The 27,547-nt window shown below is 53.4% G+C and overlaps 1 long non-coding RNA gene across 1 annotated transcript; it reads right to left on the reverse strand.

The window, feature by feature from the left end:
• Positions 1–790: 790 nt before the first annotated feature.
• On the reverse strand, positions 791–27,547 carry LOC116665076. Its single transcript, XR_004321666.1, has 3 exons — positions 27,534–27,547; positions 13,763–13,803; positions 791–829 (listed from the first exon to the last, which is right to left on the reverse strand). It is a non-coding gene; the product is annotated as an uncharacterized LOC116665076 (long non-coding RNA).

Here is a 27,547-nt window from a genome sequence, read left to right on the forward strand (position 1 = left end):
TGTCCCAAACCACCTCGGGAGTGCAGCCTAGAGTGTCTCTGTGTGCGTATCTCCCTGCCTGTCTCCCTGCCTATCATTTCGGAGATGCAGCCTAGACTGTCTCTATGTGCCTATCTCTCTACCTCTCTACCTCGGGGATGCAGCCTAGAGTGTCTCTGTGTGCCTATCTACCTGCCTGTCTCCCTGCCTATCACCTTCGGACATGCAGCCTAGAGTGTCTCTGTGTTCCTATCTACCTGGGGAGTGAAGCCTAGAGTGTCTCTATGTGCCTATTTCCCTCCCTACATCACTGTCTGTGTACCTCGGGAATTCAGCCTAGAGTGCCTCTGTGTGCCTATATCTCTACCTGTCTACCTCGGGGATGCAGACTGTAGTGTCTCTCTGTGTCTATCTCTCTGCCTGTGTCCTGGGAGATGCAGCGTAGAGTGTCTCTGTGTGCCTATCTCTCTACTTGTCTACCTCGGTGATGCAGACTGTAGTGTCTTGTGTGCCTATCTCCCTGCCTGTCTACCTGGGAGATGCAGCCTAGAGTGTGTCTATGTGCCTATATCTCTGCCTGTGTACCTGGGAGATGCACCCTAGAGTGTCTCTGTGTGCCTATATCCCTGCCTGTCTCCCTGCCTATCACCTTCGGACATGCAGCCTACAGTGTCTGTGTGTGCCTATCTACCTGGGGATTGGAGCCTAGAGTGTCTCTGTGTGCCTATCGCCCTGCCTGTCTACCTGGGTGATGCAACCTTGACTGTCTCTTTCTGCCTATCTCCCTGCCTATATCCCTGCCTGTCTACCTGGGAGATGCAGCCTAGAGTGTCTCTGTGTGCCTATCTACCTGGGGAGTGCAGCCTTGAGTGTCTGTTTGTGCCTATCTCCCTGCCTGTCTCCCTGCCTATCACTTTCAGACATGCAGCCTAGAGTGTCTCTGTGTGCCTATCTCTACGCCTGTCTACCTGGGAGATGCAGCCTAGAGTGTCTCTATGTGCCTATTTCCCTGCCTACATCACTGTCTGTGTACCTCGGAGACTGCAGCCTAGAGTGTCTCTGTGTGCCTATCTACCAGGGGAGTGGAGCCTTGAGTGTCTCTTTATGCCTATCTCCCTGCCTGTCTACCTCAGGGATGCAGCCTAGAGTGTATCTGTGTGCCTATCTCCCTGCCTGTCTCCCTGCCTATCACCTTCGGAGATGCAGCCTACAGTGTCTCTGTGTGCCTATCTACCTGGGGAGTGAAGCCTAGAATGTCTCTGTGTTCCTATCTACCTGGGGAGTGAAGCCTTGAGTGTCTCTGTGTGCCTATCTCCCTGCCTATCTCTCTGCCTGTCTACCTCGGAGACTGCAGCCTGGATTGTCTCTGTGTGCCTATCTACCTGGGGATTGGAGCCTAGAGTGTCTCTGTGTGCCTATCTCCCTGCCGGTCTCCCTGCCTATCACTTTCGGACATGCAGCCTAGAGTGTCTCTGTGTGCCTATCTCGCTACCTGTCTACCTCGGGGATGCAGACTGTAGTGTCTCTGTGTGCCTATCTCTCTGCCTGTCTACCTGGGAGATGCAGCCTAGAGTGTCTCTGTGTACCTATCTACCTGGGGAGTGCAGCCTTGAGTGTCTCTGTGTGCCTATCTCCCTACCTATCTACCTGGGAAGGACAGCCTGGTGTGTCTCTGTGTGCCTATCAACCTGGGGAGTGCAGCCTTGAGTGTCTCTGTGTGCCTATCTCCCTGCCTATCTACCTGGGAAGGGCAGCCGGCTGTGTCTCCGTATGCCTATCTACCTGGGGAGTGCAGCCTAGAGTGTCTCTGTGTGCCTATCTACCTCGGGAGTGCAGCCTAGAGTGTCTCTTTGTGCCTATCTCCCTGCCTGTCTACCTCGGAGACTGCAGCCTAGAGTGTCTCTGTGTGCCTATCTACCTGGGGACTGTAGCCTAGAATGTCTCTGTGTGCCTATCTCCCTGTGTATTTCCCTTCCTGTCTACCTGGGGAGTGCAGCCTTGAGTGTCTCTGTGTGTATATCTACCTCGGGAGTGCAGCCTAGAGTGTCTCTGTGTGCCTATCTCCCTGTCTATTTCCCTGCCTGTCTACCTGGGGAGTGCAGCTTAGAGTGTCTCTGTGTCCCTATCTCCCTGCCTGTCTCCCTGCCTATCACTTTCCGACATGCAGCCTAGAGTGTCTCTGTGTCCCTTCTCTCTACCTGTCTACCTCGGGGATGCAGACTGTAGTGTCTCTGTGTGCCTATCTCTCTGCCTGTCTACCTGGGAGATGCAGCCTAGAGTGTCTCTGTGTGCCTATCTCTCTGCCTATCTCCCTTCCTGTCAGCCTCGTAGATGCAGCATAGAGTGTCTCTGTGTGCCTATCTGCCTGCTTGTCCACCTGGGAGATGCAGCCTAGAGTGTCTCTGTGTGCCTATTTCCCTACCTGTCTACCTGGGAGATGCAGCCTAGAGTGTCTCTGTGTGCCTTTCTCTCTACCTGTCTACCTCGGGGATGCTGCCTAGAGTGTCTCTGTGTGCCTATCTACCGGCCTGTCTTCCTGCCTATCACCTTCGGACATGCAGCCTAGAGTGTCTCTGTGTTCCTATCTACCTGGGGAGTGCAGCCTAGTGTCTCTGTGTCCCAAACCACCTCGGGAGTGCAGCCTAGAGTGTCTCTGTGTGCGTATCTCCCTGCCTGTCTCCCTGCCTATCATTTCGGAGATGCAGCCTAGACTGTCTGTATGTGCCTATCTCTCTACCTCTCTACCTCGGGGATGCAGCCTAGAGTGTCTCTGTGTGCCTATCTACCTGCCTGTCTCCCTGCCTATCACCTTCGGACATGCAGCCTAGAGTGTCTCTGTGTTCGTATCTACCTGGGGAGTGCAGCCTAGAGTGTCTCTATGTGCCTATTTCCCTGCCTACATCACTGTCTGTGTACCTCGGGAATTCAGCCTAGAGTGCCTCTGTGTGCCTATATCTCTACCTGTCTTCCTCGGGGATGCAGACTGTAGTGTCTCTCTGTGCCTATCTCTCTGCCTGTGTACCTGGGAGATGCAGCGTAGAGTGTCTCTGTGTGCCTATCTCTCTACCTGTCTACCTCGGTGATGCAGACTGTAGTGTCTTGTGTGCCTATCTCCCTGCCTGTCTACCTGGGAGATGCAGCCTAGAGTGTGTCTATGTGCCTATCTCTCTGCCTGTGTACCTGGGAGATGCACCCTAGAGTGTCTCTGTGTGCATATCTCCCTGCCTGTCTCCCTGCCTATCACCTTCGGACATGCAGCCTAGAGTGTCTCTGTGTTCCTACCTACCTGGGGAGTGAACCCTAGAGTATCTCTGTGTGCCTATCTCCCTGCCTATATACCTGGGGAGTGCAGCCTAGAGTGTCTTTGTGTGCCTATCTCCCTGTCTATTTCCCTGCCTGTCTACCTAGGGAGTGAGGCCTAGAGTGTCTCTGTGTGCCTATCTCCCTGCCTGTCTACCTGGGAGATGCAGCCTAGAGTGTCTCTGTGTGCCTATCTCTCTACCTGTCTACCTCGGGGATGCAGACTGTAGTGTCTCTGTGTGCCTATCTCTCTGCCTGTCTACCTGGGAGATGCAGCCTAGACTGTCTCTGTGTGCCTATCTCTCTGCCTATCTCCCTTCCTGTCAGCCTCGTAGATGCAGCCTAGAGTGTCTCTGTGTGCCTATCTGCCTGCTTGTCCACCTGGGAGATGCAGCCTAGAGTGTCTCTGTGTGCCTATTTCCCTACCTGTCTACCTGGGAGATGCAGCCTAGAGTGTCTCTGTGTGCCTATCTCCCTGCCTATCACCTTCGGACATGCAGCCTAGAGTGTCTCTGTGTGCCTATCTCTCTACCTGTCTACCTGGGAGATGCAGCCTAGAGTGTCTCTGTGTGCCTATCTCCCTGCCTATCACCTTCGGACATGCAGCCTAGAGTGTCTCTCTGTGCCTATCTCTCTACCTGTCTACCTCGGGGATGCAGCCTAGAGTGTCTCTATGTGCCTATCTTTGGCCTGTCTTCCTGCCTATCACCTTCGGACATGCAGCCTAGAGTGTCTCTGTGTTCCTATCTACCTGGGGAGTGCAGCCTAGAGTGTCTCTATGTGCCTATCCGCCTGCCTACATCACTGTGTGTGTACCTCGAGAATTCAGCATAGAGTGTCTCTGTATGCGTATCTCTCTACCTGTCTACCTGGGTAGTTCATCCTAGAGTGTCTATGTGTGCCTATCTACCTGCGGAGTGCAGCCTAGAGTGTCTCTGTGTGCCTATCTACCTGGGGAGTGAAGCCTAGAATGTCTCTGTGTGCCTATCTCCCTGTCTATTTCCCTGCCTGTCTACCTGGGGAGTGCAGCCTAGAGTGTCTCTATGTGCCTATTTCCCTGCCTACATCACTGTCTGTGTACCTCGGAGACTGCAGCCTAGAGTATCTCTGTGTACGTATCTACCTGGGGAATGAAGCCTAGAATGTCTCTGTGTGCCTATCTCCCTGTCTATTTCCCTACCTGTCTACCTGGGGAGTGCAGTCTTGAGTGTCTCTGTGTGCCAATCCACCTCGGGAATGCAGCCTAGAGTGTCTCTGTGTGCGTATCTCCCTGCCTGTCTCCCTGCCTATCATTTCGGAGATGCAGCCTAGACTTTCTCTATGTGCCTATCTCTCTACCTCTCTACCTCGGGGATGAAGCCTAGAGTGTCTCTGTGTGCCTATATCTCTACCTGTCTACCTCGGGGATGCAGACTGTAGTGTCTTGTGTGCCTATCTCCCTGCCTGTCTACCTGGGAGATGCAGCCTAGAGTGTGTCTATGTGCCTATCTCTCTGCCTGTGTACCTGGGAGATGCAGCCTAGAATGTCTCTGTGTGCCTATCTCCCTGCCTGTCTCCCTGCCTATCACCTTCGGACATGCAGCCTAGAGTGTCTCTGTGTTCCTACCTACCTGGGGAGTGAAGCCTAGAGTATCTCTGTGTGCCTATGTCCCTGCCTATATACCTGGGGAGTGCAGCCTAGAGTGTCTCTATGTCCCTATCTCCCTGCCTATCTCTCTACCTGTCTACCTCGTAGATGCAGCCTAGGGTGTCTCTGTGTGCCTATCTCTCTGCCTATCTCCCTTCCTGTCAGCCTCGTAGATGCAGCCTAGAGTGTCTCTGTGTGCCTATCTGCCTGCTTGTCCACCTGGGAGATGCAGCCTAGAGTGTCTCTGTGTGCCTATGTCTCTACCTGTCTACCTGGGAGATACAGCCTAGAGTGTCTCTGTGTGCCTATCTCCCTGCCTATCACCTTCGGACATGCAGCCTATAGTGTCTCTGTGTTCCTATCTACCTGGGGAGTGCAGCCTAGAGTGTCTCTGTCTGCCTATCCGCCTGCCTACATCACTGTCTGTGTACCTCGAGAATTCAGCATAGAGTGTCTCTGTATGTGTATCTCTCTACCTGTCTACCTGGGGAGTGCATCCTAGAGTGTCTATGTGTGCCTATCTACCTGGGGATTGCAGCCTAGAGTGTCTCTGTGTGCCTATCTATCTGGGGAGTGAAGGCTAGAATGTCTCTGTGTGCCTATCTCCCTGTCTATTTCCCTGCCTGTCTACCTGGGGAGTGCAGCCTAGACTGTCTCTATGTGCGTATTTCCCTGCCTACATCACTGTCTGTGTACCTCGGAGACTGCAGCCTAGAATATCTCTGTGTTCGTATCTACCTGGGGAGTGAAGCCTAGAATGTCTCTGTGTGCCTATCTCCCTGTCTATTTCTCTACCTGTCTACCTGGGGAGTGCAGTCTTGAGTGTCTCTGTGTCCCAAAACACCTCGGGAGTGCAGCCTAGAGTGTCTCTGTGTGCGTATCTCCCTGCCTGTCTCCCTGCCTATCATTTCGGAGATGCAGCCTAGACTGTCTCTATGTGCCTATCTCTCTACCTCTCTACCTCGGGGATGCAGCCTAGAGTGTCTCTGTGTGCCTATCTACCTGGGGAGTGAAGCATTGAGTGTCTCTGTCAGCCTATCTCCCTACCTATCTATCTTGGGGATTCAGCCTAGAGTGTCTCTGTGTGCCTATCTAACTGGGGAGTGATGCCTGGAGTGTCTCTTTGTGTCTATCTACCTGGGGAGTGTAGCCTAGAGTGTCTCTGTGTGCCTATCTACCTGGAGACTGCAGCCTGGAGTGTCTCTGTGTGCCTATCTCCCTGCCTATCATCCTCAGAGATGCAGCCTCGAGTGTCTCTCTGTGTCTATCTACATGGGGAGTGCAGTTTAGAGTGTCTCTGTCTTCCTATCTCTCTGCCTGTTTACCTGGGAGATGCAGCCTAGAGTGTCTCTGTGTGCCTGTCTACCTGGGGAATGGAGTCTAGAGTGTCTCGGTGTGCCTATCTCTCTGCCTGTCTACCTGGTAGATGAAGCTTAGAGTGTCTCTGTGTGCCTATCTACCTGGGGACTGCTGCCTAGAGTGTCTCTGTGTGCCTATCTACCTGGGGAGTTCAGCCTGGAGTGTCTCTGTGTGCCTATCTCCCTGCCTATCTTCCTCAGAGATGCAGCCTCGAGTGTCTCTCTGTGCCTATCTACATGGGGAGTGCAGTTTATAGTGTCTCTGTGTGCCTATCTCCATGCCTACATCACTGTCTTTGTACCACGGGGATTCAGCCTAGAGTGTCTCTGTGTGCCTATCTCACTGCCTGTCTACCTCGGGGACTGCAGCCTGCAGTGTCTCTGTGTGCCTATCTACCTGGGGAGTGAAGCCTAGAGTGTCTCTGTGTCACTATCTCTCTGCCTGTCTACCTGGGAGATGCAGCCTAGACGGTCTCTGTGTGCCTATCTCCCTGTCTATCTTCCTCGGAGATGCAGCCTAGAGTGTCTCTGTGTGCCTATCTCTCTGCCTGTCTACGTGGTAGATGCAGCTTAGAGTGTCTCTGTGTGCCTATCTACCTGGGGACTACTGCCTAGAGTATCTCTGTGTGCCTATCTACTGGGGAGTGAAGTATTGAGTGTCTCTGTGTGCCTATCTCCCTGCCTATCTACCTTGGTGATTCAGCCTAGAGTGTCTCTGTGTGCATATCTAACTGGGGAGTGCTGCCTGGAGTGTCTCTATTTGCCTATCTACCTGGGGAGTGCAGTCTTGAGTGTCTCTGTGTACCTATCTACCTGCCTATAAACCTCGGGTACTGCAGCCTACAGTGATTCTGTGTGCCTATCTACCTGGGGAGTGCAGCCTGGAGTGTTTCTGTCTTCCTATCTCTCTGCCTGTTTACGTGGGAGATGCAGCCTAGAGTGTCTCTGTGTTCCTATCTACCTCGGGGATGCTGCCAGGAGTATCTCGGTGTGCCTATCTACCTGCCTAACTACCTCGGGGACTGCAGCCTGGAGTGTCTCTGTGTGCCTATATCCTTGGCTACCTCCCTGCCTGTCTACCTGGAAGATGCAGCCTAGAATGTGTCTGTGTGCCTATCTCCCTGCCTATCTTCCTCGGAGATGCAGCCTCGAGTGTCTCTGTGTGCTTATCTACCTGGGGAGTGCAGCCTAGAGTGTCTCTGTTTGCCTATCTCCCTGCCTATCTTCCACGGAGATGCAGCCTAGACTGTCTCTGTGTGCCTATCTACCTGGGGAGTGCAGCCTAGAGTGTCTCTGTTTGCCTATCTCCCTGCCTATCTCCCTGCCTATCTTCCACGGAGATGCAGCCTAGAGTGTCTCTGTGTGCCTATCTACCTGGGGAGTGCAGCCTAGAGTGTCTCTGTTTGCCTATCTCCCTGCCTATCTCCCTGCCTATCTTCCACGGAGATGCAGCCTAGAGTGTCTCTGTGTGACTGTCTAACTGGGGAGTGCTGCCTGGAGTGTCTCTATTTGCCTATCTACCTGGGGAGTGCAGCCTGGAGTGTCCCTGTCTTCCTATCTCTCTGCCTGTTTACCTGGGTGATGCAGCCTAGAGTGTCTCTGTGTGCCTATCTACCTGGGGAGTGCAGCCTAGAGTGTCTTTGTGTGCCTATCTACCTGGGGAGTTCAGCCTGGAGTGTCTCTGTGTGCCTATCTCCCTGCCTATCTTCCTCAGAGATGCAGCCTCGAGTGTCTCTCTATACCTATCTACCTGGGGAGTGCAGTTTAGAGTGTTTCTGTGTGCCTATCTCCATGCCTACATCACTGTCTTTGTACCACGGTAATTCAGCCTTGAGTGTCTCTGTGTGCCTATCTACCTGCCTATCTACCTCGGGGACTGCAGCCTAGAGTGTCTGTGCGTGCCTATCTACCTGGTGGAGTGCAGTCTTTAGTGTCTCTGTGTGCCTATCTCTCTGCCTATCTACCTCGGGGACTGCAGCCTGCAGTGTCTCTGTGTGCTATCTACCTGGGGTGTGCAACCTTGAGTGTCTCTGTGTGCCTATCTCCCTACCTATATTCCTCGGAGATGCAGCCTCGAGTGTCTCTGTCTGCCTATCTACTTGGGAAGTGCAGCCTAGAGTGTCTTTGTGTGCCTATCTACCTGGGGAGTGCAGCCTAGAGTGTCTCTGTGTGCCTATCTACCTGGGGAGTGCAGCCTAGAGTGTCTCTGTGTGCCTATCTCTCTGCCTGTCTACCTGGGAGATGCAGCCTGGAGTGTCTCTGTGTGCCTATCTACCTGGGGAGTGCAGCCTAGAGTGTGTTTGTGTGCCTATCTACCTGGGGAGTTCAGCCTGGAGTGTCTCTGTGTGCCTATCTCCCTGCCTATCTTCCTCGGAGATGCAACCTCGAGTGTCTCTCTATGCCTATCTACCTGGGAAGGGCAGCCTGGAGTGTCTCTGTTTGCCTATCTACCTGGGGACTGCTGCCTAGAGTGTCTCTCTGTGCCTATCTACCTGGGGAGTGCCGCCTTGAGTGTCACTGTGTGCCTATCTCCCTGCCTACATCACTGTCTCTGTACCTCGGGGATTCAGCTTAGAGTGTCTCTGTGTGCCTATCTACCTGGGGAGTGCAGCCTAGAGTGTGTCTGTGTGCCTATCTAACTCGGCGACTGCAGCCTAGACTGTCTCTGTGTGCCTATTTCCCTGCCTATCTCTCTGCCTGTCTACCTAGGAGATGCAGCCTACAGTGTCTCTGTGTGCCTATCTACATGGGGAGTTCAGCCTAGAGTGTCTCTTTGTGTCTATCTACCTGGGGAGTGCAGCCTAGATTGTCTCTGTGTGCCTATCTCTCAGTCTGTCTACTTCGGATATGCAGCCTAGAGTGTCTCTGTGTGCCTATCTCCCTGACAATCTACCTCGGGGACTGCAGCCTGCAGTGTCTCTTTGTGCCTATCTACCTCGGGGACTGCAGCCTGGAATGTCTCTGTGTGCCTATCTCCCTTTCAATCTACCTTGGGGACTGCAGCCTGCAGTGTCTCTGTGTGCTATCTACGTGGGGTGTGCAGCCTTGAGTGTCTCTATGTGCCTATGTCCCTGCCTATCTTCCTCGGAGATGCAGCCGCGAGTGTTTCTGTGTGCCTATCTACCTGGGAAGTGCAGCCTAGAGTGTCTTTGTGTGCCTATCTACCTGGGGAGTGCAGCCTAAAGTGTCTCTGTGTGCCTATACATGGGGATTGCAGACTTGAGTGTCTCTGTGTGCCTATCTCCCTGCCTATCTACCTCGGGGACTGCAGCCTGCAGTGTCTCTGTGTGCCTATCTCCCTGCCTATCTTCCTCGGAGATACAGCCTCGAGTGTCTCTCTGTGCCTATCTACCAGGGGAGTTCAGTTTAGAGTGTCTCTGGGTGCCTATCTCCATGCCTATCTACCTGGGGAATTCAGCCTGGAGTGTCTCTGTGTGCCTATCTCCCTTCCTATCTTCCTCGCAGATGCATCCCGAGTGTCTCTCTATGCCTATCTACCTGGGGACTACAGCCTAGAGTGTCTCTGTGTGCCTATCTACCTGGAGACTGCAGCCTAGAGTGTGTCTGTGTGTCTATCTACCTGGGGAGTGAAGCCTTGAGTGTCTCTGTGTGCCTAACTCCCTCGGGGAGTGCAGCCTAGAGTGTCTCTTTGTGTCTACCTACCACGGGGATGCAGCCTAGAGTGTCTCTGTGTGCCTATTTCCCTGCCTATCTACCTGGGAAGGGCAGCCTGGAGTGTCTCTGTGTGCCTGTCTACCTAGGGACTGCTGCCTAGAGTGTCTCTCTGTGCCTATCTACCTGGGTAGTGCCGCCTTGAGTGTCACTGTGTGCCTATCTCCCTGCCTACATCACTGTCTCTGTACCTCGGGGATTCAGCTTAGAGTGTCTCTGTGTGCCTATCTACCTGGGGAGTGCAGCCTAGAGTGTGTCTGTGTGCGTATCTACCTCGGGGACTGCAGCCTAGACTGTCTCTGTGTGCCTATTTCCCTGCCTATCTCTCTGACTGTCTACCTAGGAGATGCAGCCTACAGTGTCTGTGTGTGCCCATCTACCTCGGAAGTGCAGCATACAGTGTCTCTGTGTGCCTATCTACCTGGGGAGTGAAGCCTTGAGTATCTCTATGTGCGTATCTCCCTGCCTATCTTCCTCGGAGATGCAGCCTCGAGTGTCTCTCCGTGCCTATCTACCTGGGGAGTGCAGCCTAGAGTGTCTCTGTGTGCCTATCTATTGGGGAGTTCAGCCTAGAGTGTCCTTTTGTGTCTATCTACCTGGGGAGTGCAGCCTAGAGTGTCTATGTGTGCCTATCTACCTGGGAAGTGCAGCCTAGAGTGTCTCTGTGTGCCTATCTACCTGGGGAGTGCAGCCTGGAGTGTCTCTGTGTGCCTAACTCCCTCGGGGACTGCAGCCTAGAGTGTCTCTGTGTGCCTACCTACCACAGGGATGCAGCCTAGAGTGTCTCTGTGTGCGTATCTCCCTGCCTATCTACCTGGGAAGGGCAGCATGGAGTGTCTCTTTGTGCCTATCTACCTGCCTATCTACCTCGGGTACTGTAGCCTATAATGTCTCTGTCTGCTTATCTCCCTGCCTATCTACTTCGGGGACTGCAGCCTGCAGTGTCTCTGTGTGCCTATCTACCTGGGGACCGCAGCCTAGAGTGTCTCTGTGTGCCTATCTACGTGGGGAGTGAAGCATTGAGTGTCTCTGTGTGCCTATCTCCCTGCCATTCTACCTCGATGACCACAGCCTACAGTTTCTCTGTGTGCTTATCTACCTGGGGAGTGCATCCTGGAGTTGCTCTATGTGCCTATCTCCCTACCTATCTTCCTTGGTGATTCAGCCTAGAGTGTCTCTGTGTGCCTATCTAACTGGGGAGTGCTGCCTGGAGTGTCTCTATGTGCCGATCTACCTGGGGAGTGCAGCCTTAAGTGTCTCTGTGTGCCTATCTACCTGCCTATCTACCTCGGGGACTGCAGCGTAGAGTGTCTCTGTGTGCCAATCTACCTGGAGACTGCAGCCTGGAGTGTCTCTGTGTGCCTATCTCCCTGCCTATCATCCTCAGAGATGCAGCCTCGAGTGTCTCTCTGTGTCTATCTACATGGGGAGTGCAGTTTAGAGTGTCTCTGTCTTCCTATCTCTCTGCCTGTTTACCTGGGAGATGCAGCCTAGAGTGTCTCTGTGTGCCTGTCTACCTGGGGAATGGAGTCTAGAGTGTCTCGGTGTGCCTATCTCTCTGCCGGTCTACCTGGTAGATGAAGCTTAGAGTGTCTCTGTGTGCCTATCTACCTGGGGACTGCTGCCTAGAGTGTCTCTGTGTGCCTATCTACCTGGGGAGTTCAGCCTGGAGTGTCTCTGTGTGCCTATCTCCCTGCCTATCTTCCTCAGAGATGCAGCCTCGAGTGTCTCTCTGTGCCTATCTACATGGGGAGTGCAGTTTATAGTGTCTCTGTGTGCCTATCTCCATGCCTACATCACTGTCTTTGTACCACGGGGATTCAGCCTAGAGTGTCTCTGTGTGCCTATCTCCCTGCCTGTCTACCTCGGGGACTGCAGCCTGCAGTGTCTCTGTGTGCCTATCTACCTGGGGAGTGAAGCCTAGAGTGTCTCTGTGTCACTATCTCTCTGCCTGTCTACCTGGGAGATGCAGCCTAGACTGTCTCTGTGTGCCTATCTCCCTGTCTATCTTCCTCGGAGATGCAGCCTAGAGTGTCTCTGTGTGCCTATCTCTCTGCCTGTCTACGTGGTAGATGCAGCTTAGAGTGTCTCTGTGTGCCTATCTACCTGGGGACTACTGCCTAGAGTATCTCTGTGTGCCTATCTACTGGGGAGTGAAGCATTGAGTGTCTCTGTGTGCCTATCTCCCTGCCTATCTACCTTGGTGATTCAGCCTAGAGTGTCTCTGTGTGCCTATCTAACTGGGGAGTGCTGCCTGGAGTGTCTCTATTTGCCTATCTACCTGGGGAGTGCAGTCTTGAGTGTCTCTGTGTACCTATCTACCTGCCTATAAACCTCGGGTACTGCAGCCTACAGTGATTCTGTGTGCCTATCTACCTGGGGAGTGCAGCCTGGAGTGTTTCTGTCTTCCTATCTCTCTGCCTGTTTACCTGGGAGATGCAGCCTAGAGTGTCTCTGTGTTCCTATCTACCTCGGGGATGCTGCCAGGAGTATCTCGGTGTGCCTATCTACCTGCCTAACTACCTCGGGGACTGCAGCCTGGAGTGTCTCTGTGTGCCTATATCCTTGGCTACCTCCCTGCCTGTCTACCTGGAAGATGCAGCCTAGAATGTGTCTGTGTGCCTATCTCCCTGCCTATCTTCCTCGGAGATGCAGCCTCGAGTGTCTCTGTGTGCCTGTCTACCTGGGGAGTGCAGCCTAGAGTGTCTCTGTTTGCCTATCTCCCTGCCTATCTCCCTGCCTATCTTCCACGGAGATGCAGCCTAGACTGTCTCTGTGTGCCTATCTACCTGGGGAGTGCAGCCTAGAGTGTCTCTGTTTGCCTATCTCCCTGCCTATCTTCCACGGAGATGCAGCCTAGAGTGTCTCTGTGTGCCTATCTACCTGGGGAGTGCAGCCTAGAGTGTCTCTGTTTGCCTATCTCCCTGCCTATCTCCCTGCCTATCTTCCACGGAGATGCAGCCTAGAGTGTCTCTGTGTGACTGTCTAACTGGGGAGTGCTGCCTGGAGTGTCTCTATTTGCCTATCTACCTGGGGAGTGCAGCCTGGAGTGTCCCTGTCTTCCTATCTCTCTGCCTGTTTACCTGGGTGATGCAGCCTAGAGTGTCTCTGTGTGCCTATCTACCTGGGGAGTGCAGCCTAGAGTGTCTTTGTGTGCCTATCTACCTGGGGAGTTCAGCCTGGAGTGTCTCTGTGTGCCTATCTCCCTGCCTATCTTCCTCAGAGATGCAGCCTCGAGTGTCTCTCTATACCTATCTACCTGGGGAGTGCAGTTTAGAGTGTTTCTGTGTGCCTATCTCCATGCCTACATCACTGTCTTTGTACCACGGTAATTCAGCCTTGAGTGTCTCTGTGTGCCTATCTACCTGCCTATCTATCTCGGGGACTGCAGCCTAGAGTGTCTCTGTGTGCCTATCTACCTGGTGGAGTGCAGTCTTTAGTGTCTCTGTGTGCCTATCTCTCTGCCTATCTACCTCGGGGACTGCAGGCTGCAGTGTCTCTGTGTGCTATCTACCTGGGGTGTGCAACCTTGAGTGTCTCTGTGTGCCTATCTCCCTACCTATATTCCTCGGAGATGCAGCCTCGAGTGTCTCTGTCTGCCTATCTACTTGGGAAGTGCAGCCTAGAGTGTCTCTGTGTGCCTATCTAACTGGAGACTGCAGCCTAGGGTGTCTCTGTGTGTCTATCTACCTGGGGAGTGAAGCCTTGAGTGTCTCTGTGTGCCTAACAACCTCAGGGACTGCAGCCTAGAGTGTCTCTGTGTGCCTACCTACCACGGGGATGCAGCCTAGAGTGTCTCTGTGTGCCTACCTACCTGCCTATCTACCTGGGAAGGGCAGCCTGGAGTGTCTCTGTGTGCCTATCTACCTGGGTACTGCTGCCTAGAGTGTCTCTCTGTGCCTATCCACCTGGGGAGTGCCGCCTTGAGTTTCACTGTGTGCCTATCTCCCTGCCTACATCACTGTCTCTGTACCTCGGGGATTCAGCTTAGAGTGTCTCTGTGTGCCTATCTAGCTGGGGAGTGCAGCCTAGAGTGTGTCTGTGTGCCTATCTACCTCGGGGACTGCAGCCTAGACTGTCTCTGTGTGCCTATTTCCCTGCCTATCTCTCTGCCTGTCTACCTAGGTGATGCAGCCTACAGTGTCTGTGTGTGCACATCTACCTCGGGAGTGCAGCATACAGTGTCTCTGTGTGCCTAACTCCCTCGGGGAATGCAGCCTGCAGTGACTCTGTGTGCCTATCTACCTGGGGAGTGCAGCCTAGAGTGTCTCTCTGTCACTATCTCTCTGCCTGTCTACCTGGGAAATGCATCCTAGAGTGTCTCTCTTTGCCTATCTACCTGGGGATTGAAGCCTAGAATGTTTCTGTGTGCCTATCTCCCTGCCTACATCACTGTCTCTGTACCTCGGGGATTCAGCCTAGAGTGTCTCTGTGCCTATCTACCTGGGGAGTGTAGCCTGGAGTGTCTCTGTGTGCCTATGTCCCTGCCTATCTCACTGCCTATCTTCCTCGGAGATGCAGCCTAGAGTGTCTCTGTGTGCCTATCTACGTGGGGATTGCAGCCTTGAGTGTCTCTGTGTGCCTATCTCCCTGTCTATTTCCCTACCTGTCTACCTCGGGTACTGCAGCCTAGAATGTCTCTGTGTGCCTATCTCTCTACCTATCTACCTCGGGGACTGCAGCCTGCACTGTCTCTGTGTGCCTATCTACCTGGGGAGTGCACCCTAGATTGTCTCTGTGTTACGATCTCTCTGCCTCTCTACCTGAGAGATACAGACTAGAGTGTCTCAGTGTGCCTATCTCGCTGCCTATCTACCTGCCTGTCTTCCTCAGAGATGCAGCCTGGAGTGTCTCTGTGTGCCTATCTACCTGGGGAGTTCAGCCTGGAGTGTCTCTGTGTGCCTATCTCCCTGCCTATCTACCTGGGAAGGGCAGCCTGGAGTGTCTCTGTGTGCCTGTCTACCTAGGGACTGCTGCCTAGAGTGTCTCTCTGTGCCTATCTACCTGGGTAGTGCCGCCTTGAGTGTCACTGTGTGCCTATCTCCCTGCCTACATCACTGTCTCTGTACCTCGGGGATTCAGCTTAGAGTGTCTCTGTGTGCCTATCTACCTGGGGAGTGCAGCCTAGAGTGTGTCTCTGTGCCTATCTACCTCGGGGACTGCAGCCTAGACTGTCTCTGTGTGCCTATTTCCCTGCCTATCTCTCTGACTGTCTACCTAGGAGATGCAGCCTACAGTGTCTGTGTGTGCCCATCTACCTCGGAAGTGCAGCATACAGTGTCTCTGTGTGCCTATCTACCTTCGGAGTTCATCCTGCAGTGTCTCTGAGTGCCTATCTACCTGGGGAGTGAAGCCTTGAGTATCTCTATGTGCGTATCTCCCTGCCTATCTTCCTCGGAGATGCAGCCTCGAGTGTCTCTCCGTGCCTATCTACCTGGGGAGTGCAGTTTAGAGTGTCTCTGTGTGCCTATCTCCATGCCTACATCAGTGTCTTTGTACCATGGGGATTTAGCCTAGAGTGTCATTGTGTGCCTATCTCCCTCGGGAATGCAGCCTGCAGTGTCTCTGTGTGCCGATCTACCTGGGGAGTGCAGCCTAGAGTGTCTCTGTGAGCCTATCTACCTGGGGAGTGAAGCCTAGAATGTCTCTGTGTGCCTATCTCCCTGCCTACATCACTGTCTCTGTACCTCGGGGATTCAGCCTAGAGTGTCTCTGTGTGCCTATCTACCTGGGGAGTGCAGCCTGGAGTGTCTCTGTGTGCCTATCTACCTGGGGAGTGCAGCCTAGAGTGTCTCTGTGTGCCTATCTACCTGCCTATAAACCTCGGGTACTGCTGCCTACAGTGATTCTGTGTGCCTGTCTACCTGGGGAGTGCAGCCTGGAGTGTCTCTGTCTTCCTATCTCTCTGCCTGTTTACATGGGAGATGCAGCCTACAGTGTCTTTGTGTGCCTATCTACTTGGGGAGTTCAGCCTAGAGTGTCTCTGTGTGCCTATCTACCTGGGGAGTGAAGCTTTGAGTATCTCTGTGTGCCTATCAACCTGCCTATCTACCTCGGGGACTGCAGCCTAGAATGTCTGTGTGTGCCTATCTACCTTGAGACTGCAGCCTGAAGTGTCTCTGTGTGCCTATCTCCCTGCCTATCTTCCTCAGAGATGCAGCCTCGAGTGTCTCTCTGTGCCTATCTACATGGGGAGTGCAGTTTATAGTGTTTCTGTGTGCCTATCTCCATGCCTACATCACTGTGTTTGTACCACGGGGATTCAGCCTAGAGTGTCTCTGTGTGCCTATCTCCCTGCCTGTCTACCTCGGGGACTGCAGCCTGCAGTGTCTCTGTGTGCCTATCTACCTGGGGAGTGAAGCCTAGAGTGTCTCTGTGTCACTATCTCTCTGCCTGTCTACCTGGGAGATGCAGCTTAGAGTGTCTCTGTGTGCCTATCTACCTGGGGACTACTGCCTAGAGTATCTCTGTGTGCCTATCTACTGGGGAGTGAAGCATTGAGTGTCTCTGTGTGCCTATCTCCCTGCCTATCTACCTTGGTGATTCAGCCTAGATTGTCTCTGTGTGCCTATCTAACTGGGGAGTGCTGCCTGGAGTGTCTCTATTTGCCTATCTAACTGGGGAGTGCAGCATTGAGTGTCTCTGTGTACCTATCTACCTGCCTATAAACCTCGGGTACTGCAGCCTACAGTGATTCTGTGTGCCTATCTACCTGGTGAGTGCAGCCTGGAGTGTTTCTGTCTTCCTATCTCTCTGCCTGTTTACCTGGGAGATGCAGCCTAGAGTGTCTCTGTGTTCCTATCTACCTCGGGGATGCTGCCAGGAGTATCTCGGTGTGCCTATCTACCTGCCTAACTACCTCGGGGACTGCAGCCTGGAGTGTCTCTGTGTGCCTATATCCTTGGCTACCTCCCTGCCTGTCTACCTGGAAGATGCAGCCTAGAATGTGTCTGTGTGCCTATCTCCCTGCCTATCTTCCTCGGAGATGCAGCCTCGAGTGTCTCTGTGTGCCTATCTACCTGGGGAGTGCAGCCTAGAGTGTCTCTGTTTGCCTATCTCCCTGCCTATCTCCCTGCCTATCTTCCACGGAGATGCAGCCTAGACTGTCTCTGTGTGCCTATCTACCTGGGGAGTGCAGCCTAGAGTGTCTCTGTTTGCCTATCTCCCTGCCTATGTCCCTGCCTATCTTCCACGGAGATGCAGCCTAGAGTGTCTCTGTGTGACTGTCTAACTGGGGAGTGCTGCCTGGAGTGTCTCTATTTGCCTATCTACCTGGGGAGTGCAGCCTGGAGTGTCCCTGTCTTCCTATCTCTCTGCCTGTTTACCTGGGTGATGCAGCCTAGACTGTCTCTGTGTGCCTATCTACCTGGGGAGTGCAGCCTAGAGTGTCTTTGTGTGCCTATCTACCTGGGGAGTTCAGCCTGGAGTGTCTCTGTGTGCCTATCTCCCTGCCTATCTTCCTCAGAGATGCAGCCTCGAGTGTCTCTCTATACCTATCTACCTGGGGAGTGCAGTTTAGAGTGTTTCTGTGTGCCTATCTCCATGCCTACATCACTGTCTTTGTACCACGGTAATTCAGCCTTGAGTGTCTCTGTGTGCCTATCTACCTGCCTATCTACCTCGGGGACTGCAGCCTAGAGTGTCTCTGTGTGCCTATCTACCTGCTGGAGTGCAGTCTTTAGTGTCTCTGTGTGCCTATCTCTCTGCCTATCTACCTTGGGGACTGCAGCCTGCAGTGTCTCTGTGTGCTATGTACCTGGGGTGTGCAACCTTGAGTGTCTCTGTGAGCCTATCTCCCTACCTATATTCCTCGGAGATGCAGCCTCGAGTGTCTCTGTCTGCCTATCTACTTGGGAAGTGCAGCCTAGAGTGTCTTTGTGTGCCTATCTACCTGGGGAGTGCAGCCTAGAGTGTCTCTGTGTGCCTATCTACCTGGGTAGTGCAGCCTAGAGTGTCTCTGTGTGCCTATCTCTCTGCCTGTCTACCTGGGAGATGCAGCCTGGAGTGTCTCTGTGTGCCTATCTACCTGGGGAGTGCAGCCTAGAGTGTGTTTGTGTGCCTATCTACCTGGGGAGTTCAGCCTGGAGTGTCTCTGTGTGCCTATCTCCCTGCCTATCTTCCTCAGAGATGCAGCCTCGAGTGTCTCTCTATACCTATCTACCTGGGGAGTGCAGTTTAGAGTGTTTCTGTGTGCCTATCTCCATGCCTACATCACTGTCTTTGTACCACGGTAATTCAGCCTTGAGTGTCTCTGTGTGCCTATCTACCTGCCTATCTACCTCGGGGACTGCAGCCTAGAGTGTCTCTGTGTGCCTATCTACCTGGTGGAGTGCAGTCTTTAGTGTCTCTGTGTGCCTATCTCTCTGCCTATCTACCTCGGGGACTGCAGGCTGCAGTGTCTCTGTGTGCTATCTACCTGGGGTGTGCAACCTTGAGTGTCTCTGTGTCCCTATCTCCCTACCTATATTCCTCGAAGATGCAGCCTCGAGTGTCTCTGTCTGCCTATCTACTTGGGAAGTGCAACCTAGAGTGTCTTTGTGTGCCTATCTACCTGGGGAGTGCAGCCTTAAGTGTCTCTGTGTGCCTATCTACCTGCCTATCTACCTCGGGGACTGCAGCGTAGAGTGTCTCTGTGTGCCAATCTACCTGGAGACTGCAGCCTGGAGTGTCTCTGTGTGCCTATCTCCCTGCCTATCATCCTCAGAGATGCAGCCTCGAGTGTCTCTCTGTGTCTATCTACATGGGGAGTGCAGTTTAGAGTGTCTCTGTCTTCCTATCTCTCTGCCTGTTTACCTGGGAGATGCAGCTTAGAGTGTCTCTGTGTGCCTGTCTACCTGGGGAATGGAGTCTAGAGTGTCTCGGTGTGCCTATCTCTCTGCCTGTCTACCTGGTAGATGAAGCTTAGAGCGTCTCTGTGTGCCTATCTACCTGGGGACTGCTGCCTAGAGTGTCTCTGTGTGCCTATCTACCTGGGGAGTGAAGCTTTGAGTATCTCTGTGTGCCTATCTACCTGCCTATCTACCTCGGGGACTGCAGCCTAGAGTGTCTCTGTGTGCCTATCTACCTGGATACTGCAGCCTGGAGTGTCTCTGTGTGCCTATCTCCCTGCCTATCTTCCTCAGAGATGCAGCCTCGAGTGTCTCTCTGTGCCTATCTACATGGGGAGTGCAGTTTATAGTGTCTCTGTGTGCCTATCTCCATGCCTACATCACTGTCTTTGTACCACGGGGATTCAGCCTAGAGTGTCTCTGTGTGCCTATCTCCCTGCCTGTCTACCTCGGGGACTGCAGCCTGCAGTGTCTCTGTGTGCCTATCTACCTGGGGAGTGAAGCCTAGACTGTCTCTGTGTGCCTATCTCCCTGTCTATCTTCCTCGGAGATGCAGCCTAGAGTGTCTCTGTGTGCCTATCTCTCTGCCTGTCTACGTGGTAGATGCAGCTTAGAGTGTCTCTGTGTGCCTATCTACCTGGGGACTACTGCCTAGAGTATCTCTGTGTGCCTATCTACTGAGGAGTGAAGCATTGAGTGTCTCTGTGTGCCTATCTCCCTGCCTATCTACCTTGGTGATTCAGCCTAGAGTGTCTCTGTGTGCCTATCTAACTGGGGAGTGCTGCCTGGAGTGTCTCTATTTGCCTATCTACCTGGGGAGTGCAGCCTTGAGTGTCTCTGTGTACCTATCTACCTGCCTATAAACCTCGGGTACTGCAGCCTACAGTGATTCTGTGTGCCTATCTACCTGGGGAGTGCAACCTGGAGTGTTTCTGTCTTACTATCTCTCTGCCTGTTTACCTGGGAGATGCAGCCTAGAGTGTCTCTGTGTTCCTATCTACCTCGGGGATGCTGCCAGGAGTATCTCGGTGTGCCTATCTACCTGCCTAACTACCTCGGGGACTGCAGCCTGGAGTGTCTCTGTGTGCCTATATCCTTGGCTACCTCCCTGCCTGTCTACCTGGAAGATGCAGCCTAGAATGTGTCTGTGTGCCTATCTCCCTGCCTATCTTCCTCGGAGATGCAGCCTCGAGTGTCTCTGTGTGCCTGTCTACCTGGGGAGTGCAGCCTAGAGTGTCTCTGTTTGCCTATCTCCCTGCCTATCTCCCTGCCTATCTTCCACGGAGATGCAGCCTAGACTGTCTCTGTGTGCCTATCTACCTGGGGAGTGCAGCCTAGAGTGTCTCTGTTTGCCTATCTCCCTGCCTATCTCCCTGCCTATCTTCCACGGAGATGCAGCCTAGAGTGTCTCTGTGTGCCTATCTACCTGGGGAGTGCAGCCTAGAGTGTCTCTGTTTGCCTATCTCCCTGCCTATCTCCCTGCCTATCTTCCACGGAGATGCAGCCTAGAGTGTCTCTGTGTGACTGTCTAACTGGGGAGTGCTGCCTGGAGTGTCTCTATTTGCCTATCTACCTGGGGAGTGCAGCCTGGAGTGTCCCTGTCTTCCTATCTCTCTGCCTGTTTACCTGGGTGATGCAGCCTAGAGTGTCTCTGTGTGCCTATCTACCTGGGGAGTGCAGCCTAGAGTGTCTTTGTGTGCCTATCTACCTGGGGAGTTCAGCCTGGAGTGTCTCTGTGTGCCTATCTCCCTGCCTATCTTCCTCAGAGATGCAGCCTCGAGTGTCTCTCTATACCTATCTACCTGGGGAGTGCAGTTTAGAGTGTTTCTGTGTGCCTATCTCCATGCCTACATCACTGTCTTTGTACCACGGTAATTCAGCCTTGAGTGTCTCTGTGTGCCTATCTACCTGCCTATCTACCTCGGGGACTGCAGCCTAGAGTGTCTCTGTGTGCCTATCTACCTGCTGGAGTGCAGTCTTTAGTGTCTCTGTGTGCCTATCTCTCTGCCTATCTACCTCGGGGACTGCAGGCTGCAGTGTCTCTGTGTGCTATCTACCTGGGGTGTGCAACCTTGAGTGTCTCTGTGTGCCTATCTCCCTACCTATATTCCTCGGAGATGCAGCCTCGAGTGTCTCTGTCTGCCTATCTACTTGGGAAGTGCAGCCTAGAGCGTCTTTGTGTGCCTATCTACCTGGGGAGTGCAGCCTAGAGTGTCTCTGTGTGCCTATCTACCTGGGGAGTGCAGCCTAGAGTGTCTCTGTGTGCCTATCTCTCTGCCTGTCTACCTGGGAGATGCAGCCTGGAGTGTCTCTGTGTGCCTATCTACCTGGGGAGTGCAGCCTAGAGTGTGTTTGTGTGCCTATCTACCTGGGGAGTTCAGCCTGGAGTGTCTCTGTGTGCCTATCTCCCTGCCTATCTTCCTCGGAGATGCAACCTCGAGTGTCTCTCTATGCCTATCTACCTGGGAAGGGCAGCCTGGAGTGTCTCTGTTTGCCTATCTACCTGGGGACTGCTGCCTAGAGTGTCTCTCTGTGCCTATCTACCTGGGGAGTGCCGCCTTGAGTGTCACTGTGTGCCTATCTCCCTGCCTACATCACTGTCTCTGTACCTCGGGGATTCAGCTTAGAGTGTCTCTGTGTGCCTATCTACCTGGGGAGTGCAGCCTAGAGTGTGTCTGTGTGCCTATCTAACTGGGCGACTGCAGCCTAGACTGTCTCTGTGTGCCTATTTCCCTGCCTATCTCTCTGCCTGTCTACCTAGGAGATGAAGCCTACAGTGTCTGTGTGTGCCCATCTACCTCGGGAGTGCAGCATACAGTGACTCTGTGTGCCTATCTACCTTCGGAGCGCATCCTGCAGTGTCTCTGAGTGCCTATCTACCTGGGGAGTGAAGCCTAGAATGTCTCTCTGTGTCTATCTCCCTGCCTATCTCCCTGCCTATCTTCCTCGGGTATGCAGCCTATAGTGTCACTGTTTGACTATCTCCCTGCCTATCTACCTCTGGGACTGCAGCCTAGAGTGTCTCTGTGTGCCTATCTAACTGGAGACTGCAGCCTAGAGTGTCTCTGTGTGTCTATCTACCTGGGGAGTGAAGCCTTGAGTGTCTCTGTGTGCCTAACAACCTCAGGGACTGCAGCCTAGAGTGTCTCTGTGTGCCTACCTACCACGGGGATGCAGCCTAGAGTGTCTCTGTGTGCCTATCTCCCTGCCTATCTACCTGGGAAGGGCAGCCTGGAGTGTCTCTGTGTGCCTATTTACCTGGGTACTGCTGCCTAGAGTGTCTCTCTGTGCCTATCTACCTGGGGAGTGCCGCCTTGAGTGTCACTGTGTGCCTATCTCCATGCCTACATCACTGTCTTTGTACCACGGGGATTCAGCCTAGAGTGTCTCTGTGTGCCTATCTCCCTGCCTGTCTACCTCGGGGACTGCAGCCTGCAGTGTCTCTGTGTGCCTATCTACCTGGGGAGTGAAGCCTAGAGTGTCTCTGTGTCACTATCTCTCTGCCTGTCTACCTGGGAGATGCAGCCTAGACTGTCTCTGTGTGCCTATCTCCCTGTCTATCTTCCTCGGAGATGCAGCCTAGAGTGTCTCTGTGTGCCTATCTCTCTGCCTGTCTACGTGGTAGATGCAGCTTAGAGTGTCTCTGTCTGCCTATCTACTTGGGAAGTGCAACCTAGAGTGTCTTTGTGTGCCTATCTACCTGGGGAGTGCAGCCTTAAGTGTCTCTGTGTGCCTATCTACCTGCCTATCTACCTCGGGGACTGCAGCGTAGAGTGTCTCTGTGTGCCAATCTACCTGGAGACTGCAGCCTGGAGTGTCTCTGTGTGCCTATCTCCCTGCCTATCATCCTCAGAGATGCAGCCTCGAGTGTCTCTCTGTGTCTATCTACATGGGGAGTGCAGTTTAGAGTGTCTCTGTCTTCCTATCTCTCTGCCTGTTTACCTGGGAGATGCAGCCTAGAGTGTCTCTGTGTGCCTATCTGCCTGGAGACTGCAGCCTGGAGTGTCTCTGTGTGCCTATCTCCCTGCCTATCTTCCTCAGAGATGCAGCCTCGAGTGTCTCTCTGTGCCTATCTACATGGGGGAGTGCAGTTTATAGTGTCTCTGTGTGCCTATCTCCATGCCTACATCACTGTCTTTGTACCACGGGGATTCAGCCTAGAGTGTCTCTGTGTGCCTATCTCCCTGCCTGTCTACCTCGGGGGACTGCAGCCTGCAGTGTCTCTGTGTGCCTATCTACCTGGGGAGTGAAGCCTAGAGTGTCTCTGTGTCACTATCTCTCTGCCTGTCTACCTGGGAGATGCAGCCTAGACTGTCTCTGTGTGCCTATCTCCCTGTCTATCTTCCTCGGAGATGCAGCCTAGAGTGTCTCTGTGTGCCTATCTCTCTGCCTGTCTACGTGGTAGATGCAGCTTAGAGTGTCTCTGTGTGCCTATCTACCTGGGGACTACTGCCTAGAGTATCTCTGTGTGCCTATCTACTGGGGAGTGAAGCATTGAGTGTCTCTGTGTGCCTATCTCCCTGCCTATCTACCTTGGTGATTCAGCCTAGAGTGTCTCTGTGTGCCTATCTAACTGGGGAGTGCTGCCTGGAGTGTCTCTATTTGCCTATCTACCTGGGGAGTGCAGCCTTGAGTGTCTCTGTGTACCTATCAACCTGCCTATAAACCTCGGGTACTGCAGCCTACAGTGATTCTGTGTGCCTATCTACCTGGGGAGTGCAGCCTGGAGTGTTTCTGTCTTCCTATCTCTCTGCCTGTTTACCTGGGAGATGCAGCCTAGAGTGTCTCTGTGTTCCTATCTACCTCGGGGATGCTGCCAGGAGTATCTCGGTGTGCCTATCTACCTGCCTAACTACCTCGGGGACTGCAGCCTGGAGTGTCTCTGTGTGCCTATATCCTTGGCTACCTCCCTGCCTGTCTACCTGGAAGATGCAGCCTAGAATGTGTCTGTGTGCCTATCTCCCTGCCTATCTTCCTCGGAGATGCAGCCTCGAGTGTCTCTGTGTGCCTATCTACCTGGGGAGTGCAGCCTAGAGTGTCTCTGTTTGCCTATCTCCCTGCCTATCTCCCTGCCTATCTTCCACGGAGATGCAGCCTAGACTGTCTCTGTGTGCCTATCTACCTGGGGAGTGCAGCCTAGAGTGTCTCTGTTTGCCTATCTCCCTGCCTATCATCCCTGCCTATCTTCCACGGAGATGCAGCCTAGAGTGTCTCTGTGTGCCTATCTACCTGGGGAGTGCAGCCTAGAGTGTCTCTGTTTGGCCTATCTCCCTGCCTATCTCCCTGCCTATCTTCCACGGAGATGCAGCCTAGAGTGTCTCTGTGTGACTGTCTAACTGAGGAGTGCTGCCTGAGTGTCTCTATTTGCCTATCTACCTGGGGAGTGCAGCCTGGAGTGTCCCTGTCTTCCTATCTCTCTGCCTGTTTACCTGGGTGATGCAGCCTAGAGTGTCTCTGTGTGCCTATCTACCTGGGGAGTGCAGCCTAGAGTGTCTTTGTGTGCCTATCTACCTGGGGAGTTCAGCCTGGAGTGTCTCTGTGTGCCTATCTCCCTGCCTATCTTCCTCAGAGATGCAGCCTCGAGTGTCTCTCTATACCTATCTACCTGGGGAGTGCAGTTTAGAGTGTTTCTGTGTGCCTATCTCCATGCCTACATCACTGTCTTTGTACCACGGTAATTCAGCCTTGAGTGTCTCTGTGTGCCTATCTAACTGGAGACTGCAGCCTAGAGTGTCTCTGTGTATCTATCTACCTGGGGAGTGAAGCCTTGAGTGTCTCTGTGTGCCTAACAACCTCAGGGACTGCAGCCTAGAGTGTCTCTGTGTGCCTACCTACCACGGGGATGCAGCCTAAGTGTCTCTGTGTGCCTATCTCCCTGCCTATCTACCTGGGAAGGGCAGCCTGGAGTGTCTCTGTGTGCCTATTTACCTGGTACTGCTGCCTAGAGTGTCTCTCTGTGCCTATCTACCTGGGGAGTGCCGCCTTGAGTGTCACTGTGTGCCTATCTCCATGCCTACATCACTGTCTTTGTACCACGGGGATTCAGCCTAGAGTGTCTCTGTGTGCCTATCTCCCTGCCTGTCTACCCTCGGGGACTGCAGCCTGCAGTGTCTCTGTGTGCCTATCTACCTGGGAGTGAGCCAGAGTGTCTCTGTGTCACTATCTCTCTGCCTGTCTACCTGGGAGATGCAGCCTAGACTGTCTCTGTGTGCCTATCTCCCTGTCTATCTTCCTCGGAGATGCACCTAGAGTGTCTCTGTGTGCCTATCTCTCTGCCTGTCTACGTGGTAGATGCAGCTTAGAGTGTCTCCTGTGTCTGCCTATCTACTTGGGAAGTGCAACTAGAGTGTCTTGTGCCTATCTACCTGGGGAGTGCAGCCTTAAGTGTCTCTGGTGCCTATCTACCTGCCTATAACCTCGGGGACTGCAGCGTAGAGTGTCTCTGTGTTGCCAATCTACCTGGAGCTGCAGCCTGGAGTGTCTCTGTGGTGCCTATCTCCCTGCCCTATCATCCTCAAGATGCAGCTCGTGTCTCTCTGTGTCTATCACATGGGAGTGCAGTTTAGAGTGTCTCTGTCTTCCTATCTCTCTGCCTGTTTACCTGGGAGATGCAGCCTAGAGTGTCTCTGTGTGCCTATCTGCCTGGAGACTGCAGCCTGGAGTGTCTCTGTGTGCCTATCTCCCTGCCTATCTTCCTCAGAGATGCAGCCTCGAGTGGTCTCTCTTGTGCCTATCTACATGGGGAGTGCAGTTTATAGTGTCTCTGTGTGCCTATCTCCCATGCCTACATCACTGTCTTTGTACCACGGGGATTCGCTAGAGTGTCTCTGTGGTGCCTATCTCCCTGCCTGTCTACCTCGGGGACTGCAAGCCTGCATGTCTCTGTGTGCCTATCTACCTGGGGAGTGAAGCCTAGAGTGTCTCTGTGTCACTATCTCTCTGCCTGTCTACCTGGGAGATGCAGCTAGACTGTTCTCTGTGTGCCTATCTCCCTGTCTATCTTCCTCGGAGATGCAGCCTAGAGTGTCTCTGTGTCCTATCTCTCCTGCCTGTCTACGTGGGAGATGCAGCTTAGAGTGTCTCTGTGTGCCTATCTACCTGGGGACTACTGCCTAGATATCTCTGTGTGCCGTCTACTGGGGAGTGAAGCATTGAGTGTCTCTGTGTGCCTATCTCCCGCCTATCTACCTTGGTGATTCAGCCTAGAGTGTCTCTGTGTGCCTATCTAACTGGGGAGTGCTGCCTGGAGTGTCTCTATTTGCCTATCTACCTGGGGAGTGCAGCCTGAGTGGCTCTGTGTACCTATCAACCTGCTATAACCTCGGGTACTGCAGCCTACAGTGATTCTGTGTGGCCTATCTACCTGGGAGTGCAGCCTGGAGTGTTTTCTGTCTTCCTATCTCTCTGCCTGTTTACCTGGAGGATGCAGCCTAGAGTGTCTCTGTGTTCCTATCTACCTCGGGGTGCTGCCAGGAGTATCTCGGTGTGCCTATCTCCTGCTAACTACCTCGGGACTGCAGCCTGGAGTGTTCTCTGTGTGCCTATATCCTTGGCTACCCCTGGCCTGTCTACCTGGAAGATGGCGCCTAGAATGTGTCTGTGTGCCTATCTCCCTGCCTACTTCCTCGGAGATGCAGCCTCGAGTGTCTCTGTGTGCCTATCTACCTGGGGAGTGCAGCCTAGAGTTCTCTGTTTGCCATCTCCCTGCCTATCTCCCTGCCTATCTTCCACGGAGTGCAGCCTAGACTGTCTCTGTGTGCTATCTACCTGGGGAGTGCAGCCTAGAGTGTCTCTGTTTGCCTATCTCCTGCCTAGCTCCCTGCCTATCTTCCACGGAGATGCAGCCTAGAGTGGTCTCTGTGTGCCTATCTACCTGGGGAGTGCAGCCTAGAGTGTCTCTGTTTGCCTATCTCCCTGCCTATCTCCCTGCCTATCTTCCACGGAGATGCAGCCTAGAGTGTCTCTGTGTGACTGTCTAACTGAGGAGTTGCTGCCTGAGTGTCTCTATTTTGCCTATCTACCTGGGGAGTGCAGCCTGGAGTGTCCCGTCTTCCTATCTCTCTGCCGTTTACCTGGGTGATGCAGCCTAGAGTGTCTCTGTGTGCCTATCTACCTGGGAGTGCAGCCTAGAGTGTCTTTGTGTGCCTATCTACTATGGGGAGTTCAGCCTGGATGTCTCTGTGTGCCTATCTCCCTGCCTATCTTCCTCGAGATGCGCCCGAGTGTCTCTCTATACCTATCTACCTGGGAGTGCAGTTTAGAGTGTTTTCTGTGCCTATCTCCATGCCTACATCACTGTCTTTGTACCACGGTAATTCAGCCTTGAGTGTCTCTGTGTGCCCTATCGAACTGCTATCTACCTCGGGAACTGGCAGCCTAGAGTGTCTCTGTGTGCCTATCTACCTGGTGGAGTGCAGTCTTTAGTGTCTCTGTGTGCCTATCTCTCTGCCTATCTACCTCGGGGACTGCAGGCTGCAGGGTCTCTGTGTGCTATCTACCTGGGGTGTGCAACCTTGAGTGTCTCTGTGTGCCTCTCTCCCTACCTATATTCCTCGGAGTGCAGCCTCGAGTGTCTCGTCTGCCTATCTACTTGGGAAGTGCAGCCTAGAGTGTCTTTGTGTGCCTATCTACCTGGGGAGTGCAGCCTAGAGTGTCTCTGTGTGCCTATCAACCTGGGGAGTGCAGCCTAGAGTGTCTCTGTGTTGCCTATCTCTCTGGCCTGTCTACCTGGGAGATGCAGCCTGGAGTGTCTCTGTGTGCCTACTCTACCTGGGGAGTGCCGC

Source organism: Camelus ferus, chromosome 7 (genome assembly GCF_009834535.1).
Source record: "Camelus ferus isolate YT-003-E chromosome 7, BCGSAC_Cfer_1.0, whole genome shotgun sequence".
NCBI classification, from domain to species: Eukaryota; Metazoa; Chordata; class Mammalia; order Artiodactyla; family Camelidae; genus Camelus; species Camelus ferus.